General features: G+C 46.2%; 1 long non-coding RNA gene across 1 annotated transcript; it reads left to right on the forward strand.

Moving 5' to 3' along the window:
• Window positions 1–7,146: 7,146 nt before the first annotated feature.
• On the forward strand, window positions 7,147–20,126 carry LOC135534906 (uncharacterized). The gene is made up of 5 exons (XR_010454762.1): window positions 7,147–7,164; window positions 17,004–17,052; window positions 17,572–17,645; window positions 19,753–19,803; window positions 20,052–20,126. It is a non-coding gene; the product is annotated as an uncharacterized LOC135534906 (long non-coding RNA).
• Window positions 20,127–20,390: the final 264 nt, after the last annotated feature.

The following is a 20,390-nucleotide window of genomic DNA, read 5'->3' on the forward strand; positions in this document are numbered from 1 at the left end:
GGCCCAAATTACTGGGGTTAGTGTCGAGGCTGGGGTTGGTCCAAATGGGGTTGGTGTCAAATCTGGGGTTGAGTCAGATCTCTCCCCAGCTGGCCCAAATCACGTAGTGTCAGATCTCTCCCCCAACTGGCCCAAATCACGTTGTCAGATCTCTCCCCCAGGCTGGCCCAAATCACGTAGTCAGATCTCTCAGAGCTGGCCCATCAGAGGGGTCACGTTTAGTCTACTCTGGGTCGTCGAAATTAGACTAGTTCATGGGGTTGGTCACCTTTGGGGTTGGTGTCGAGGCTGGGGTTGGTGTCAACTGGCCCGAATGAGTGGTGTCGAGACTCTCCTCCTGGGGTTGGTGTCATGGCAAGCAAGGGATTGGTGTCGACCTGGCCCAAATCGACGAGGTGTCGATCTCTCCCGACCTGGCCCAAATCACTGTTGATTGGGGTGGTGTCCTAAATAAGGCAGGGGTTGATCTCTCTCCCCCACTGGCCCAAATCACTGGGGTGATTGCTGGCTGAGGGGTTGTGCTGAGGCTGGGGTTGGTGTTGAGCTGGCCCAAATGTTGAGGCTGGGGTTGGTGTTGAGGCTGGGGTTGGTGCCGGGACCCGGGGGCTAAATTGGTGCAGGGGCCGGGGTTCAACAGCTGGGGCCGGGAATCAGCTTTTTAGGGTTAGTGCTCTTCCCAGTGCTGGGTTTAATCAGGCTGTGGTTAGTAGACTGTGGTTAGTGCTGGGGTTAAGTGCTGGGGGTTATGGTTAGTGTTGAGGCTGGGGTTAAATACTGGTTTTAGGGTTAGTGCTGGGGTTAGGGTTATGGGGTTAGGGTTAGTGCTGTTAATTAATGAGTGGATGAACTGTGTTGGGTTAGTGCTGATTCCTCTGGGGTTAGGGCATCATGGGGTTAACCTTCTACAGTGCCTTCTTTGTGGAGAACAGTGATCGCCGGGGTTAGGGTGCATGCACAGAGTATATGGACGGTGAGTGTTGAGGTTAGGGTTAGTGCTGGGGGGGTTGGTTTGGGTTAGGCTGGGGTTTGGATTAATGAGTGGGTTATGAGGCTGGTGCTGGGGTTAGGTGTGCTGGGAGGTCATTACCTGGGGTTACAGTGCTTAGGGTTAGTGCTGGGGTTAGAAGTGCTGGGGGTTAGGAGTGCTGGGTTATGCACAGGTTAGTTAGTGCTGGGGGTTAGGGTTAGTGCTGGGGTGAGGCTGGGGTTAGGGTTGGTGCTGGGGTTGGTGTTGAGGCTGGGGTTGGTTTGAGGCTGGGGTTGGTGTTGAGGCTGGGGTTGGTGTGCTGAGGCTGGGGTTGGTGTTGAGGCTGGGGTTGGTGTTGAGGCTGGGGTTGGTGTGCTGAGGCTGGGGTTGGGTTAGTTGAGGCCGGGGTTAGGGTTAGGGCTGGGGTTAGGGTTAGTGCTGGGGTTAGGGTTAGTGCTGGGGTTAGGGTTAGTGCTGGGTTAGGGTTAGTGCTGGGGGTGAGGGTTAGTGCTGGGGTTAGGGTTAGGGTTAGTGCTGGGGTTAGGGTTAGTGCTGGGGTTAGGGGTTAGGGTTAGTGCTGGGGTTAGGGGTTAGGGTTAGCCGGGTTAGGGTTAGCCGGGTTAGGGTTAGTGCGGGGTTAGGGTTAGTGCGGGGTTAGGAGTTAGTCCTGGGGTTAGGGGTTAGTCCTGGGGTTAGGGTTAGTGCTGGGGTTAGGGTTAGTGCTGGGTTAGGGTTAGTGCTGGGGTTAGGGTTAGTGCTGGGGTTAGGGTTAGTGCTGGGGTGAGGGTTAGTGCTGGGGTTAGGGTTAGTGCTGGGGTTAGGGGTTAGTGTGCCGGGGTTAGGGTTAGTGCAGCGGGGTTAGGGTTAGTGCCGAGGGTTAGGCTGGGGTTAGGTTAGTGCTGGGGTTAGGGTTAGTGCTGGGAGGTTGGGAGTTGTGCTGGTTAGGGTTAGTGCTGGGGTTAGGGTTAGTGCTGGGGTTTAGGTTAGTGCTGGGGTTTGGGTTAGTGCTGGGGTTTGGGTTAGTGCTGGGGTTAGGGTTAGTGCTGGGTTAGGGTTAGTGCTGGGGTTAGGGTTAGTGCTGGGGTTAGGGTTAGTGCTGGGGTTAGAGTTAGTGGGGTTAGGGTTAGTTAGGGTTAGTGCTGGGGTTAGGGTTAGTGCTGGGGTTTGGGTTAGTGCTAGTTAGTCAATTTGGGTTAGTGTTGGGGTTAGGGTTAGTGCTGGGGTTTGGGTTAGTGTTGGGGTTAGGGTTAGTGCTGGGGGTTAGGGGTTAGTGCTGGGGTTAGGGTTAGTGCTGGGGTTAGAGTTAGTGCTGGGGGTTAGGGTTAGTGCTGGGGTTAGGGTTAGTGCTGGGGTTAGGGTTAGGTTAGTGCTGGGGTTAGGGTTAGGGTTCGTGCTGGGGTTAGGGGTTAGGGCTGGGGTTAGGGTTAGGGTTAGTCCTGGGGTTAGGGTTAGGTTGTGTTAGTGCTGGGGTTAGGGTTAGTGCTGGGGTTAGGGTTAGTGCCGGGTTAGGGTTAGTGCTGGGGTTAGGGTTAGGGTTAGTGCTGGGTTGGGTGAGGGTTAAAGTGCCGGGGGTTAGGTTAGTGCCGGGGTTAGGGTTAGTGCGGGGGTTAGGGTTAGTGCCGGGGTTAGGGTTAGTGGGGGTTAGGGTTAGGGTTAGGGCTGGGGTTGGGGTTAGAAGGTTAGTGCTGGGGTTAGGGTTAGTGCTGGGGTTAGGGTTAGTGCTGGGGTTAGGGGTTAGTGCTGGGGGTTAGGGATTAGGGTTAGTGCTGGGGTTAGGGTTAGGGTTAGTGCTGGGGTTAGGGTTAGGGTTAGGGTTAGCCGGGGTTAGGGTTAGTGCGGGGTTAGGGGTTAGTGCCGGGAGTTGAGGTTAGTGCCGGGGGTTAGGGTTAGGGCGGGGGTTAGGAGTTGAGTGCCAGGGGTTAGGGTTAGTGGCTGGGGTTAGGGTTAGTGCGGGGGTTAAGGTTTAGTGCCGGGGTTAGGGTTAGTGCCGGGGGTTAGGGTTAGTGCCGGGGTTTGGGTTAGTGCCGGGAGTTTGGGTTAGTGCGGGTGAGGGTTAGTGCCGGGGTGAGGGGTTAGTGCTGGGGTGAGGGTTAGTGCTAAGGTTAGGAGTTAGGGTTGGGGTTAGGGCTAGTGCTGGGGGGTTAGAGGCTAGTGCCGGGGTTAGGGTTAGTGCCGGGGTTAGGGCTAGTGCCGGGGTTTAGGTTAGTGCCGGGGTTAGGGCTAGTGCCGGGGTTAGGGCTAGTGCCGGGGTTAGGTTAGTGCGGGGTTAGGGTTGGGGTTAGGGCTAGTGCCGGGGTTAGAAGACTGGTGCGGGGTTAGGGCTAGTGGGGGTTAGGGTTAGTGGGGGGTTTGGGTTAGTGCCGGGGTTTGGAGTTAGGGCTAGTGCCGGGGTTAGGGTTAGTGCCGGGGTTAGGGTTAGTGCTGGGGTTAGGGTTAGTGCCGGGGTTAGGGTTAGTGCTGGGGTTAGGGTTAGTGCTGGGGTTAGGGTTAGTGCTGGGGTTAGGTTTAGTGCTGGGGTTAGGGTTAGTGCTGGGGGCTGGGGTTAGGGTTAGTGCTGGGGTGAGGGTTAGTGCTGGGGTGGGGGTTAGTGCTGGGGTTAGGGTTAGGGTTAGTGCTGGGGTTAGGAGTTAGTGCTGGGGTGAGGGGTTAGTGCTGGGGTGAGGTTGAGTGCTGGGGTTTAGTGCTGAGGTTAGGGTTAGTGCTGGGGTGAGGGGTTAGTGCTGGGGTTAGGGTTAGTGCTGGGTTAGGGTTAGTGCTGGGGTGAGGGTTAGTGCTGGGGTTTAGTGCTGGGGTTAGGGGTTAGTGCTGGGGTGAGGGTTAATTGCCGGGGTGAGGGTTAGTGCTGGGGGTTAGGGTTAGTGCTGGGGTTAGGGTTAGTGCTGGGGTTAGGGGTTAGGTTAGGGTTAGTGCTGGGGTTTGGAGTTAGTGCTGGGGTTTGGGTTAGTGTTGGGGTTAGAGGTTAGTGCTGGGGTTAGGTTAGTGCTGGGGTTAGGGTTAGTTCTGGGGTTAGAGTTAGTGCCGGGGTTAGGGTTAGTGCTGGGGTTAGGGTTAGTGCTGGGTTAGGGTTCGTGCTGGGGTTAGGGTTAGGGTTAGTGCTGGGGTTAGGAGTTAGGCTGGGGTTAGGGTTAGTCCTGGGGTTAGGGTTAGTGCTGGGGTTAGGGTTAGTGCTGGGGTGAGGGTTAGTGCTGGGGTTAGGGTTAGGGTTAGTGCTGGGGTTAGGGTTGGAGTGCTGGGGTTAGGGTTAGTGCTGGGGTTAGGGTTAGGGTTAGTGCCGGGGTTAGGGTTAGTGCCGGGGGTTAGGGTTAGTGCCGGGGTTAGGGATGCCGGGGTTGGGTTAGTCTGGGGTTAGGGTTAGTCCTGGGGTTTAGGTTAGTGCTGGGGGTTAGGGTTAGTGCTGGGGTTAGGGTTAGTGCTGGGGTTAGGGTTAGTGCTGGGGTTAAGGGTTAGTGCTGGGGTTAGGGTTAGTGCTGGGGTGAGGGTTAGTGCTGAGGTTAGGGTTAGGGTTAGTGCTGGGGTTAGGGGTTAGGGTTAGTGCCGGGGGTTAGGGTTAGTGCCGGGGTTAGGGTTAGTGCCGGGGTTAGGGTTAGTGCGGGGTTAGGGTTAGTGCCGGGTTAGGGTTAGTGCCGGGGGTTAGGGTTAGTGCTGGGGTTAGGGTTAGTGCTGGGAGGTGCAGGGTTAGTGCTGGGGTTAGGGTTAGTGCTGGGGTTTGGGTTAGTGCTGGGGTTTGGGTTAGTGCTGGGGTTTGGGTTAGTGCTGGGGTTAGGGTTAGTGCTAGGGTTAGGGTTAGTGCTGGGGTTAGGGTTAGTGCTGGGGTTAGGGTTAGTGCTGGGGTTAGGGTTAGTGCTGGGGTTAGGGTTAGTGGGGTTGGTTAGTGCTGGGGTTAGGGTTAGTGCTGGGGTTAGGGTTAGTGCTGGGGTTAGGGTTAGTGCTGGGGTTAGGGTTAGTGCTGGGGTTTGGGTTAGTGCTGGGGTTTGGGTTAGTGTTGGGGTTTGGGTTAGTGTTGGGGTTAGGGTTAGTGCTGGGGTTTGGGTTAGTGTTGGGGTTAGGGTTAGTGCTGGGGTTAGGGTTAGTGCTGGGGTTAGGGTTAGTGCTGGGGTTAGAGTTAGTGCTGGGGTTGGGGTTAGTGCTTTGGGGTTAGGGTTAGTGCTGGGGGTTAGGGTTCGTGCTGGGGTTAGGGTTAGGGCTGGGGTTAGGGGTTAGTTAGTCCGGGGTTGGGGTTAGTGCTGGGGTTAGGGTTAGTGCTGGGGGTTAGGGTTAGTGCTGGGGGTTGGTTAGTGCTGGGGTTAGGGTTAGTGCTGGGGTTGAGGGTTAGGGTTAGGGTTAGTGCGGGGGTTGGGGTTAGTGCCGGGGGTTAGGGTTAGATACCGGGGGTTAGGGTTAGTGCTGGGGTTAGGGTTAGGTTATTGCTGGGGTTAGGGTTAGGTTAGTGCTGGGGTTAGGGTTAGTGCTGGGGGTTAGGGTTAGTGCTGGGGTTAGGGTTAGTGCTGGGGTTAGGGTTAAGGGTTAGTGCTGGGGTTAGGGTTAGGGTTAGTGCTAGGGTTAGGGTTAGGGTTAGGGTTAGTGCTGGGGTTAGGGTTAGTGCTGGGGTTAGGGTTAGTGCCGGGGGTTAGGGTTAGTGCTGGGGTTAGGGTTAGTGCGGGGGGTTAGGGTTAGTGGGGGTTAGGGTTAGTGCCGGGGTTGGGGTTAGTGGGGGTTAGGTTTAGTGCGGGGTTAGGTTAGTGCCGGGGTTAGGCTTGCTTTGGGTTAGTGCGGGGGGTTTGAGTTGCGGGAATTAGGTTAGTGCCGGGGTTAGGGGTTAGTACCCGGGGTGAGGGGTTAGTGCTGGGGTTAGGGCTAGTTTAGGGCTAGTGCGGGGTTAGGGCTAGTGCCGGGTTAGGGCTAGTGCCGGGGTTAGGGCTAGTGCTGGAGGTTAGGGTTAGTGCCGGGGGTTAGGGCTAGTGCCGGGGTTAGGGCTAGTGCCGGGGTTAGGGCTAGTGCCGGGGTTAGGGTTAGTGCCGGGGTTAGGGTTGGGGTTAGTGCTAGTGCCGGGGTTAGGGCTAGTGTTAGGGCTAGTGCCGGGGTTAGGGTTAGTGCCGGGGTTTGGGTTAGTGCCGGGGTTTGGGTTAGGGCTAGTGCCGGGGTTTGGGTTAGTGCCGGGGTTAGGGTTAGTGCTGGGGTTAGGGTTAGTGCCGGGGTTAGGGTTAGTGCTGGGGTTAGGGTTAGTGCTGGGGTTAGGGTTAGTGCTGGGGTTAGGTTTAGTGTTTAGGGTTAGTGCTGGGGCTGGGGTTAGGGTTAGTGCTGGGGGTGAGGGTTAGTGCTGGGGTGAGGGTTAGGCTGGGGTGAGGTTAGTGCTGGGGTTAGGAGTTAGGGTTAGTGCTGGGGTTAGGGTTAGTGCTGGGGTGAGGGTTAGTGCTGGGGTGAGGGTTAGTGCTGGGGTGAGGGTTAGTGCTGGGGTTAGGGTTAGTGCTGGGGTGAGGGGTTAGTGCTGGGGTGAGGGTTAGTGCTGGGTTAGGGTTAGTGCTGGGTTAGGGTTAGTGCTGGGGTGAGGGTTAGTGCTGGGGTGAGGGTTAGTGCTGGGGTTTGGGTTAGTGCTGGGGTTAGGGTTAGTTCTGGGGTTTGGGTTAGTTCTGGGGTTAGGGTTAGTGCTGGGGGTGAGGTTAGTGCTGGGGTTAGGGTTAGTGCTGGGGTGAGGGTTAGTGCTGGGGTGGGGAGTTAGTTCTGGGGTTAGTGCTGGGAAGTTAGTGCTGGGGTTAGGGTTAGTGCTGGGGGTTAGGGTTAGTGCTGGGGTTTAGGGTTAGGGTTAGTGCTGGGGTTTAGGTTAGTGCTGAGGCTGTGGCTAGCAATGGCTCCACCCTCCCATCCAGAGCTCTATGAAAGCTGGAATGTCAAACCTCTTACCACCCTGTATCCATTTACACTTCTTCTTAGAGGAAGACTGTCATCTTCAGTGGCTGGGGGCTAGCATGCATCTTTGCTAAAAGCTACAAGGGTGGGAGTGTGTGTGCGTGAATTTAACACAGTGATTTCTCAGTTATAACACATTGTCTCCCTCGATGGACGACCTGTCAGTGCGTCCATCAACACTCAACTGTGTGTGTGTGTGTGTGTGTGTGTGTGTGTGTGTGTGTGTGTGTGTGTGTGTGTGTGTGCGCGCAGGTGGCTCTCTGGACGTATACAGGAGGATCCCCAGAGCATGTGTTGGTAGGATCTCTGTGGCGGTGAGTGGTACAGCCTTTCAGCTCTCAAACCAACTGACCACAGCTATTTATAATGACTCTCATATTCTATAACTGACCACAGCTATTTAAAAATGAGACTCTCATATTCTATAACTGACCACAACTATTTATAATGACTCTCATATTCTATAACTGACCACAGCTATTTAAAATGAGACTCTCATATTCTATAACTGACCACAACTATTTAAAATTACTCTCATATTCTATAACTGACCACAACTATTTAAATGAGACTATCATATTCTATAACTGACCACAGCTTTTAAAATTGAAAATGAGACTCTCATATTCTATAACTGACCACAGCTATTTAAAATGAGACTCTCATATTCTATAACTGACCACAGCTATTTAAAATGAGACTCTCATATTCTATAACTGACCACAACATTTTAAATGCTTTTTTAAATTACTCTCATATTCTATAACTGACCACAGCTATTTAAAATGAGACTCTCATATTCTATAACTGACCACAACTATTTAAAATCACTCTCATATTCTATAACTGACCACAGCTATTTAAAATGAGACTCTCATATTCTATAACTCACCACAACTATTTAAAATGAGACTCTCATATTCTATAACTGACCACAACTATTTAAAATCACTCTCATATTATATAACTGACCACAGCTATTTAAAATTAGACTCTATTCTATAACTGACCACAACTATTTAAAATGAGACTCTCATATTCTATAACTGACCACAGGTATTTAAAATGAAACTCTCATATTCTATAACTGACCACAGCTATTTATAATGAGACTATTTAAAATCACTATATTCTATAACTGACCACAACTATTTAAAATGAGACTATTTAAAATCTCTCATATTCTATAACTGACCACAGCTATTTAAAATGAGACTCTCATATTCTATAACTGACCACAGCTATTTAAAATGACTTTCTCGTATTCTATAACTGACCACAGCTATTTAAAATGAGACTCTCATATTCTATAACTGACCACAGCTATTTATAATGAGACTCTCATATTCTATAACTGACCACAGCTATTTATAATGAGACTCTCATATTCTATAACTGACCACAACTATTTAAAATGACTCTCATATTCTATAACTGACCACAGCTATTTAAAATGAGACTCTCATATTCTATAACTGACCACAACTATTTAAAATGAAATGAGACTATCATATTCTATAACTGACCACAACTATTTAAAATCACTCTCATATTCTATAACTGACCACAGCTATTTAAAATGAGACTATCATATTCTATAACTGACCACAGCTATTTATAATGAGACTCTCATATTCTATAACTGACCACAGCTATTTATAATGAGACTCTCATATTCTATAACTGACCACAGCTATTTAAAATGAGACTCTCATATTCTATAACTGACCACAGCTATTTATAATGAGACTCTTATATTCTATAACTGACCACAGCTTTTTAAAATGAGACTCTCATATTCTATAACTGACCACAGCTATTTAAAATGAGACTCTCATATTCTATAACTGACCACAGCTATTTATAATGAGACTCTCATATTCTATAACTGACCACAGCTATTTAAAATGAGACTCTCATATTCTATAACTGACCACAGCTATTTAAAATGAGACTCTCATCTATAACTGACCACAGCTATTCTATAACTGACCACAGCTATTTATAATGAGACTCTCATATTCTATAACTGACCACAGCTATTTAAAATGAGACTCTCATATTCTATAACTGACCACAGCTATTTAAAATGAGACTCTCATATTCTATAACTGACCACAGCTATTTATAATGAGACTCTCATATTCTATAACTGACCACAGCTATTTATAATGAGACTATCATATTCTATAACTGACCACAGCTATTTATAATGAGACTCTCATATTCTATAACTGACCACAGCTATTTATAATGAGACTCTCATATTCTATAACTGACCACAGCTATTTAAAATGAGACTCTCATATTCTATAACTGACCACAACTATTTAAAATGAGACTCTCATATTCTATAACTGACCACAACTATTTAAAATGAGACTCTCATATTCTATAACTGACCACAACTATTTAAAATGAGACTATCATATTCTATAATGACCACAGCTATTTATAATGAGACTCTCATATTCTATAACTGACCACAGCTATTTATAATGAGACTCTCATATTCTATAACTGACCACAGCTATTTATAATGAGACTCTCATATTCTATAACTGACCACAGCTATTTAAAATGAGACTATCATATTCTATAACTGACCACAACTATTTAAAATGAGACTCTCATATTCTATAACTGGCCACAGCTATTTATAATGAGACTCTCATATTCTATAACTGACCACAACTATTTAAAATGAGACTCTCATATTCTATAACTGACCACAGCTATTTATAATGAGACTCTCATATTCTATAACTGACCACAGCTATTTATAATGAGACTATCATATTCTATAACTGACCACAACTATTTAAAATGAGACTATCATATTCTATAACTGACCACAACTATTTATAATGAGACTCTCATATTCTATAACTGACCACAACTATTTTATAATGAGACTATCATATTCTATAACTGACCACAACTATTTAAATGAGACTATCATTCTGTAAACATCACCTATGAAGACAATGGATCAGGTAACTTTGTATGGGAGTTGCAGGTTTGACAAATTGGCTACAATTCATCATTCTATCCTATTCAGTAAATAATAACTCAATTAATAACTTTGAGACTTTTGCTGGTAAAGTTTACCCATTTTGGCAAGTGTGGCCAACAGGTGTGAATCTCCCAGTAGCCTTCATCAGTGAAAGGAGAAATGGACAGACTCTCTCTCACACACACACACACACACACTCAAGCATCACAGCACAGAGGAGCGTTTGATTCAGCCTAACGTGGGTGTTTCCACCTCTATTAGCCCCTCTCCCTCTGATTCAGCCTGTAATCAAACATTGACAGCTATTTAGTCAGCGTTAATTCTAATTCACAGCTCTCCTCCCTCTCTTCCCCCTCTCTCACTGTCAGAGCTGTTAATTATCGCTGGGAAAAGCACCGGGAGAGCGAGATGGATGATGCATACGCACACCAGTTGTTTTGGCACCAGAGCCACAGTCCAATCACATCTTTTTGATTCTGTCTGAATTGAGAAGTAGATTTGGCACGTTGTTTTGTGGTCAAATCTGCTTTGTCAATAATAAACCAAAATATGTGAATCCTTAGTCTTTGCTGCTCGCTCTTGTCATTTAAAAGCAAATGGTTTTTGATATCAAGAACGTACAGATGCAAAGTAGCTATGCAACTCTGTGGCTCTGGACTTATAGTCATGTTGTGTACAGCCCATGTTCAGTGAGCAGATACCTGGCCTTCACAGAGTATTCACACCCCTGGACTTATAGGCATGTTGTGTACAGCCCATGTTCAGTGAGCAGATACCTGGCCTTCACAGAGTATTCACACCCCTGGACTTATAGGCATGTTGTGTACAGTCCATGATCAATGAGCAGATACCTGGCCTTCACAGAGTATTCACACCCCTGGACTTATAGGCATGTTGTGTACAGTCCATGATCAATGAGCAGATACCTGGCCTTCACAGAGTATTCACACCCCTTGACTTATTCCACATGTTGTGTACAGTCCATGATCAGTGAGCAGATACCTGGCCTTCACAGAGTATTCACACCCCTTGACTTATTCCACATGTTGTGTACAGTCCATGATCAATGAGCAGATACCTGGCCTTCACAGAGTATTCACACCCCTTGACTTATTCCACATGTTGTGTACAGTCCATGATCAGTGAGCAGATACCTGGCCTTCACAGAGTATTCACACCCCTTGACTTATTCCACATGTTGTGTACAGTCCATGATCAGTGAGCAGATACCTGGCCTTCACAGAGTATTCACACCCCTTGACTTATTCCACATGTTGTGTACAGTCCATGATCAATGAGCAGATACCTGGCCTTCACAAAGTATTCACAACCCTTGACTTATAGGCATGTTGTGTACAGTCCATGATCAATGAGCAGATACATGGCCTTCACAAAGTATTCACAACCCTTGACTTATAGGCATGTTGTGTACAGTCCATGATCAATGAGCAGATACATGGCCTTCACAGAGTATTCACACCCCTTGACTTATAGGCATGTTGTTGTGTTCCAGCCTGAATTTCAAAATGGATTAAATATATATATATATTTTTTTACACTGGCCTACACACAATAACCCCATCATGTCAGTGGAATTATGATTTTAGACATTTATTTACATATTAAAGCTGAAATGTCTTGAGTCAATAAGTATTCAACCCCTAAATGTGTTTAGAAGTAAAATGTTGCTTAACAAGTCACACTAAGTTGCATGGACTCACTTTGTGTGCAATAATAGTGTTTAACATTATTTTTGAATTAATACCTCATCTCTGTACCCCGCACATACAATTATCTGTAAAGGCCCTCAGGGTTCAACCACAGATTCAACCACAAAGACCAGGGAGATTTTCCAATCCTCACAAAGAAGGGAACCTATTGGTAGACATTGAATATCCCTTTGAGCTTGGTGAAGTTATTTATTTCACTGTTAGATGGTGTATCAAAACACCCAGTCACTACACAAATACAGGCGTCCTTCCTAAGCCAGAGGAAGGAAACCGTTCAGGGATTTCACCATGAGGCCAATGATCACTTTAAAACAGTTACAGAGTTTAATGGCTGTGCTAGGAGAAAACTGAGGATGGATCAACAACATTGTAGTTACTCCACAATAATAACTTAATTGACAGTGAAAAGAAGGAAGCCTGTACATAGTAAAAATATTCCAAAACATGCATCCTGTTTGCAATAAAGTAATAGTGCCCAAATAATTGCCAAATCAATTCACTTTTTGTCCTCAATACAAAGTGTTATGTTTAGGGCAAATCCAATACAACACCCTACTGAGTACCACTCTTGTCAACGGGTGTATAGAGGCGAAGTCAGGTGCAGGAGAGTAGAGTGATGTAAACAGGCACACTTTTATTTAGTTCCAAAAATGAGAGCACTACATAAATCAAATGCGCAAAACACAGAACATACAAGAATAAAGCGCGTAATAAAATAACATGAGACAATTACACACAAAACGTGATGGGAAACAGAGGGTTAAATACAAGTAGATTGTTTGGGAAAATGAAAACCAGGTGTGTATGGAAACAAGACAAGACAAATGGAGATATGAAAACCAGGTGTGTATGGAAACAAGACAAATGGAGATATGAAAACCAGGTGTGTATGGAAACAAGACAAGACAAATGGAGATATGAAAACCAGGTGTGTATGGAAACAAGACAAGACAAATGGAGATATGAAAACCAGGTGTGTATGGAAACAAGACAAGACAAATGGAGATATGAAAACCAGGTGTGTATGGAAACAAGACAAGACAAATGGAGATATGAAAACCAGGTGTGTATGGAAACAAGACAAGACAAATGGACATATGAAAACCAGGTGTGTATGGAAACAAGACAAGACAAATGGAGTACTTCCGTCGCCGATAGAGATGGCCGCCTCGCTTCGCGTTCCTAGGAAACTATGCAGTTTTTTGTTTTTTTTACGTGTTATTTCTTACATTAGTACCCCAGGTCATCTTAGGTTTCATTACATACAGTCGAGAAGAACTACTGAATATAAGATCAGCGTCAACTCACCATCAGTACGACCAAGAATATGACTTTCGCGAAGCGGATCCTGTGTTCTGCCTTTCAACCAGGACAACGAAATGGATCCCAGAATGGATCCCAAAAAAACGACTTCGTAAAAGAGGGAAACGGGGCGGTCTTCTGGTCAGACTACGTAGACGGGCACATCGTGCCCCACTTCCTAGCATTCTTCTCGCCAATGTCCAGTCTCTTGACAACAAGGTTGATGAAATCCGAGCAAGGGTAGCATTCCAGAGGAACATCAGAGACTGTAATGTTCTTTGCTTCACGGAAACATGGCTCACTAGAGAGATGCTCTCGGTGGCGGTGCAGCCAGCGGGTTTCTCCACGCATCGCGCCGACAGAAACAAACACCTTTCTGGTAAGAAGAGGGGCGGCGGCGTATGCCTTATGGCTAACGCAACGTGGTGTGATCACAGAAACATACAGGAACTCAAATCCTTCTGTTCACCTGATTTAGAATTCCTCACAATCAAATGCAGACCACTGCATTATCTACCAAGAGAATTCTCTTAATTATAATCACAGCCGTATATATTCCCCCCAAGCAGACACATCGATCGCTCTGTAACGAACTTTATTTGACTCTTTGCAAACTGGAATCCATACATCCTGAGGCTGCATTCATTGTAGCTGGGGATTTTAACAAGGCTAATCTGGAAACAAGACTCCCTAAAATGTATCAGCATATCGATTGCGCCCCAGGGCTGGCAAAACCTTGGATCACTGTTATTCTAACTTCCGCTTTGACGCATATAAGGCCCTGCCCCGCCCCCCTTTCGGAAAAGCTGACCACGACTCCATTTTGCTGATCCCTGCCTACAGACAGAAACTGAAACAAGAAGCTCCCACGCTGAGGTCTGTCCAACGCTGGTCCGACCAAGCTGATTCCACACTCCAAGACTGCTTCCATCACGTGGACTGGGAAATGTTTCGTATATTCAGGCAACAACATTGACAAATACGCTGATTCGGTGTGCGAGTTCATTAGAGCGCCACGTTGAAGATGTCGTTCCCATAGCAACGATTAAAACATTCCCTAACCAGAAACCGTGGATTGATGGCAGCTTAAAGTGCTTTGAAACTGAAAGGACCAACCACTGCTTTTAATCAGGGCAAGGTGACTGGTAATATGACTGAATACAAACAGTGCAGCTATTCCCTCCGTAAGGCTATCAAACAAGCTAAGCGTCAGTACAGAGACAAAGTAGAATCTCAATTCAACGGCTCAGACACAAGAGGTATGTGGCAGGGTCTACAGTCAATCACGGACTATAAGAATAAATCCAGCTCAGTCACGGACCAGGATGTCTTGCTCCCAGGCAGGCAAAATAACTTTTTTGCCCGCTTTGAGGACAATATAGTGCCACTGACACGGCCTGCAACGGAAACATACGGTCTCTCCTTCACTGCAGCCGAGGTGAGTAAAACATTTAAACGTGTTAACCCTCACAAGGCTGCAGGCCCAGACAGCATCCCCAGCCGCGCCCTCAGAGCATGCGCAGACCAGCTGGCTGGTGTGTTTACGGACATATTCAATCAATCCCTATCTCAGTCTGCTGTTCCCACATGCTTCAAGAGGGCCATCATTGTTCCTGTTCCCAAGAAAGCTAAGGTAACGGAGCTAAACCACTACCGCCCCGTAGCACTCACTTCCGTCATCATGAAGTGCTTTGAGAGACTAGTCAAGGACCATATCACCTCCACCTCCTCAGGAGGCTCCTCAGGAGGCTGAAGAAATTCGGCTTGTCACCAAAAGCACTCACAAACTTCTACAGATGCACAATCGAGAGCATCCTGGCGGGCTGTATCACCGCCTGGTACGGCAACTGCTCCGCCCACAACCGTAAGGCTCTCCAGGGGGTAGTGAGGTCTGCACAACATATCACCGGGGGCAAACTACTTGCCCTCCAGGACACCTACACCACCCGATGTTACAGGAAGGCCACAAAGATCATCAAGGACAACACCCACCCGAGCCACTGCCTGTTCACCCCGCTATCATCCAGAAGGCGAGGTCAGTACAGATGCATCAAAGCTGGGACCGAGAGACTGAAAAACAGCTTCTATCTCAAGGCCATCAGACTGTTAAACAGCAACCACTAACATTGAGTGGCTACCTAATATAATGTTTACATACCCTACATTATTCATCTCATATGTATACGTATATACTGTACTCTATCATCTACTGCATCCTTATGTAATACATGTATCACTAGCCACTTTAACTATGCCACTTTGTTTACATACTCATCTCATATGTATATACTGTACTCGATACCATCTACTGTATCTTGCCTATGCTGCTCTGCACCATCACTCATTCATATCTTTATGTACATATTCTTTATCCCCTTACACTGTGAATAAGAAATTAGTTTTGGAATTGTTAGTTAGATTACTTGTTGGTTATTACTGCATTGTCGGAACTGGAAGCACAAGCATTTCGCTACACTCGCATTAACATCTGCTAACCATGTGTATGTGACAAATAAAATTTGATTTTATATGAAAACCAGGTGTGTATGGAAACAAGACAAGACAAATGGAGATATGAAAACCAGGTGTGTATGGAAACAAGACAAATGGAGATATGAAAACCAGGTGTGTATGGAAACAAGACAAGACAAATGGAGATATGAAAACCAGGTGTGTATGGAAACAAGACAAGACAAATGGATACATGAAAACCAGGTGTGTATGAAACAAGACAAGACAAATGGACATATGAAAACCAGGTGTGTATGGAAACAAGACAAGACAAATGGAGATATGAAAACCAGGTGTGTATGAAACAAGACAAGACAAATTGATACATGAAAACCAGGTGTGTATGAAACAAGACAAGACAAATGGACATATGAAAACCAGGTGTGTATGGAAACAAGACAAGACAAATGGAGATATGAAAACCAGGTGTGTATGAAACAAGACAAGACAAATTGATACATGAAAACCAGGTGTGTATGGAAACAAGACAAGACAAATGGAGATATGAAAACCAGGTGTGTATGAAACAAGACAAGACAAATGGACATATGAAAACCAGGTGTGTAGGAAACAAGACAAGACAAATGGACATATGAAAACCAGGTGTGTAGGAAACAAGACAAATGGACATATGAAAACCAGGTGTGTATGAAACAAGACAAGACAAATCGACACATGAAAACCAGGTGTGTATGAAACAAGACAAGACAAATTGAGATATGAAAGATGGAGCGGCGATGGCTAGAAAATGGTTGTCTAACGTCGATCGCCGCCCTTGAAGAATTTAGAACAAGGAGAGGTAGCCGACTTGGAAAGAAGTCGTGACAACTCCTCATATTATCAAGCATAGTGGTGGCTGCATCATGTAATGGGTATGCTTGTAATCATTAATTAAGGATTGGGGAGTTTTTCAGGATAACATAAATAAATGGAATGCACAGGCAACATCCTAGAGGAAAACCTGGTTCAGTCTGTTTTCCACCAGACACTGGGAGATGAATTCACCTTCCAGCAGGACAATAACCTGAAACACAAGGCCAAATCTACACTGGAGTTGCTTACCAAGAAGACAGTGAATGTTCCTGAGTGGGCAAGTTACAGTTTGGACTTAAATCTACTTGAAAATGGTTGTCTAACAATGATCAAAAACCAATTTTACAGAGCTTGAAGAATTTAGAAAATAAAAATGGGCAAATGTTGTACAGTCCAGGTGTGGAAAGAGACTTGCACAGAAAGACTCACAGGCAAAAGTGCTACTACAAAGTATTGACTCTGTGGTGTGAATATTTAAGTAAATTAGATATTTCTGTATTTGATTTTCAATCAATTTGCTAAATTTTCTAAAAACATTTTTTGTCTTTGACATGGTGGGGTATTGTGTGTAGATGGCTGAGAGAGAGAAAAATATATTTAATGGATTTTGAATTCAGACTGTAACAACAAAAAGGGGAATAAGTCAAGGCCGGGGGTGTGAATTATTTCTGAAGGTCCTTTATATAAATGGTTTACCAAATGAGTTAGCCCATCTGTGTCTGAAAGCAGTGGTTTTGGGTATTGTTGAATTCTGAACTCCATATCTCCCATCTGTCTTCAGGTTGTGAAAGGCCTAACCTATCTATGGAGCCTGAAGATTCTTCACAGAGGTCAGTGGTGGGAAAGGTAGTAGATTCTACAGAGGTCAGTGATGTGGATTCTACAGAGGTCAGTGAGGTGGAAGGTAGTAGATTCTACAGAGGTCAGTGGTGTGGATTCTACAGAGGTCAGTGAGGTGGAAGGTAGTAGATTCTACAGAGGTCAGTGAGGTGGAAGGTATATGTAGAATATCATGGAAGGAGATACTGTCATGATGCTGTATACCTGTACAGATATGCGGTCTTAAATTGATCACTTTTGTCACAGGGAATCTTCCTGCACTTCAGAAAATGTAACTTAGTAGTGTATTCAAGGTTAAAAATGTCTTCTCAACTTTGTAATTTCCACTTGAAAATGTCAGACTTGATTTGCCCCCCCCCCAAATGTAGCACTGTTGCTGCAGGATAGTCACTTCCTGTTGCTGCAGGGTAATTTTCTTGCTGGGAGAAACTGGTCAAATGAAGATATAACATGAGTACAGTCTGATTGGCGGAGGTAGCAGCTGTTACTGTATGTACTTGTCTCTGTAGACGTCAAGCCTTCCAACATGCTGGTCAACACTAGAGGTCAAGTGAAGCTCTGTGACTTTGGAGTCAGCACGCAGGTACAGTCCCCCGTGTGTGTGTTTATACCTGTGTGTGTGTGTATGTGTTTATACCTCTGTGTGTGTGTTTATACCTCTGTGTGTGTGTTTATACCTCTGTGTGTTTGTGATCTGTTTCTCTCTCTGTATGTATTGAGACACCAGTGTGTGTCTCGCTCTCTCTCTCTCTGTGTGTGTGTGTGTGTGTGTGTGTGTGTGTGTGTGTGTGTGTGTGTGTGTGTGTGTGTGTGTGTTGATGGTGTGCGAGTGTGTGTGTGTGTGTGTGTGTGTGTGTGTGTGTGTGTGTGTATTGATGGGGTGTGTGTGTATTGATGGGGTGTGTGTGTGTGTGTGTGTGTGTGTGTGTTGATGGGGTGTGTGTGTGTGTGTGTGTGTGTGTGTGTTGATGGTGTGTGTGTGTGTGTGTGTGTTGATGGAGTGTGTGTGTAGTCGACCTGTCAATCTGGACCTATTCATTGTGTCCTCACGACAGTGGAAGCACCTTGAGGGACAGCCTCTCACATTAACTTCCTCACTACCATTGTTCCACAGGCACTCCAAAACATGCACTTGTTATAATTACTACTCACACACACACACACACACACACACACACAACGCCAAAGCTTCATTGATATGCCTTTGATGGACGTGGCAAGAGCGTGGCTGGGCAGACAATAGCTGAGGTGTGTGTGTCTGTGTGTCATGTCATTACGTCACCCTGGGACAGCCCTTCCAACTCCCCCAAAGACCCCCGGGAATAACTCCCCCCTACTCTCTCTCACCCTGTCACCCCCACGCCCCAATTTTAATTAATTTTCATCCCTCTCTCCTTGGAGATGTGAAGCAGTGTTGACCCCTGCGCAGGCTTCTGAATACAAGCTTTACCTCAACACACACACACACTGCCCTGTAGGAAGGTCAGTGTCTCTGCCTTCCCTGAGCAGGACCTCCCCCTCCAAACACAGGAGCCATCGGGGAACACAATCATTCACTCATTATCACAGCCCTGTCATCCATGGCATGTCCCATTGTGCTCACACACACACTCCGACGTCCCCCTGTCCTCATCCTGGTCCCCTGTGAGAGGGCTGGGAACAGACCACAGCAACACTGACGTTTCAATAGATTTGGGTATGTAAGTCACGGAGGGAAAGGAGATGGAGATGGGAGCTGTACTTAATGTAGGACAAACAGTCTCTGCCTTCAGTTATAGCCATCACTATGGCCATCATGTTTCAGTTATAGCCATCACTATGGCCATCATGTTTCAGTTATAGCCATCACTATGGCCATCATGTTTCAGTTATAGCCATCACTATGGCCATCATGTTTCAGTTATAGCCATCACTATGGCCATCATGTTTCAATTATAGCCATCACTATGGCCATCATGTTTCAATTATAGCCATCACTATGGCCATCATGTTTCAATTATAGCCATCACTATGGCCATCATGTTTCAATTATAGCCATCACTATGGCCATCATGTTTCAATTATAGCCATCACTATGGCCATCATGTTTCAATTATAGCCATCACTATGGCCATCATGTTTCAGTTATAGCCATCACTATGCCATCATGTTTCAGTTATAGCCATCACTATGGCCATCATGTTTCAGTTATAGCCATCACTATGGCCATCATGTTTCAGTTATAGGTCACATCATCATGTTTCAGTTATAGCCATCACTATGGCCATCATGTTTCAGTTATAGCCATCACTATGGCCATCATGTTTCAGTTATAGTCATCACTATGGCCATCATGTTTCAGTTATAGCCATCCCTATGGCCATCATGTTTCAGTTATAGCCATCACTGGCCATCTTGTTTCAGTTATGGCCATCTTGTTTCAGTTATAGCCATCACTATGGCCATCTTGTTTCAGTTATGGCCATCTTGTTTCAGTTATAGCCATCTTGTTTCAGTTATAATCATCTTGTTTCAGTTATAGGACCTTTAAGAGTATGGTACAGTCTGTTCTCATGTGAAACAGTTGGACAGATCGACTGGAAGACAAAAGTAAATGCACCAGTATTTTGCTCAGTCAATTGTTACTGAGGGAAAGAAAGAAACCCATTCACCCATCTACAGTTGATCAATCTCACCTCTTTTGTTTGCAGTTGGTGAATTCCATCGCCAAGACGTATGTGGGAACGAACGCCTACATGGCAGTAAGTAGACCTAATATGAATGGATGTTGGTGGTGGTTGGACATCTTGGTGAAAGAGGCTCTGGATGTTGTTTTGGGGGGCCTTTGTGTCAGCCTTGAAAATGTGGTAGGAGAAACATAGACAGGACACATCTGATCATGCAGTAACCACAAATGGCTCAGTTGAACACAGTATAGCAAAACACAATCAAATTTCGTACATCTCAAGTCAACCACAGCTCATCTGACTCCCTTGTTTGTACCCTGCAGCCGGAGAGGATATCTGGGGAGCAGTATGGTATCCATTCAGACGTCTGGAGCGTGGGCATCTCCTTCATGGAGGTGAGTGCAGAGTGCAGGCCTTTGTGTGTGTCTGTGATTGCAGAGTGCAGGTGTTTGTGTGTGTGTCTGTGTGTCTGTGATTGCAGAGTGCAGGTGTTTGTCTGTGATTGCAGAGTGCAGGTGTTTGTCTGTGTTGTGCAGGTGTTTGTCTGTGATTGCAGAGTGCAGGTGTTTGTCTGTGATTGCAGAGTGCAGGTGTTTGTCTGTGATTGCAGGTGTGTGTGATTGCAGAGTGCAGGTGTGTGTGTCTGTGATTGCAGAGTGCAG

This window comes from Oncorhynchus masou, unplaced genomic scaffold (genome assembly GCF_036934945.1).
Source record: "Oncorhynchus masou masou isolate Uvic2021 unplaced genomic scaffold, UVic_Omas_1.1 unplaced_scaffold_4128, whole genome shotgun sequence".
Taxonomy (NCBI): Eukaryota; Metazoa; Chordata; class Actinopteri; order Salmoniformes; family Salmonidae; genus Oncorhynchus; species Oncorhynchus masou.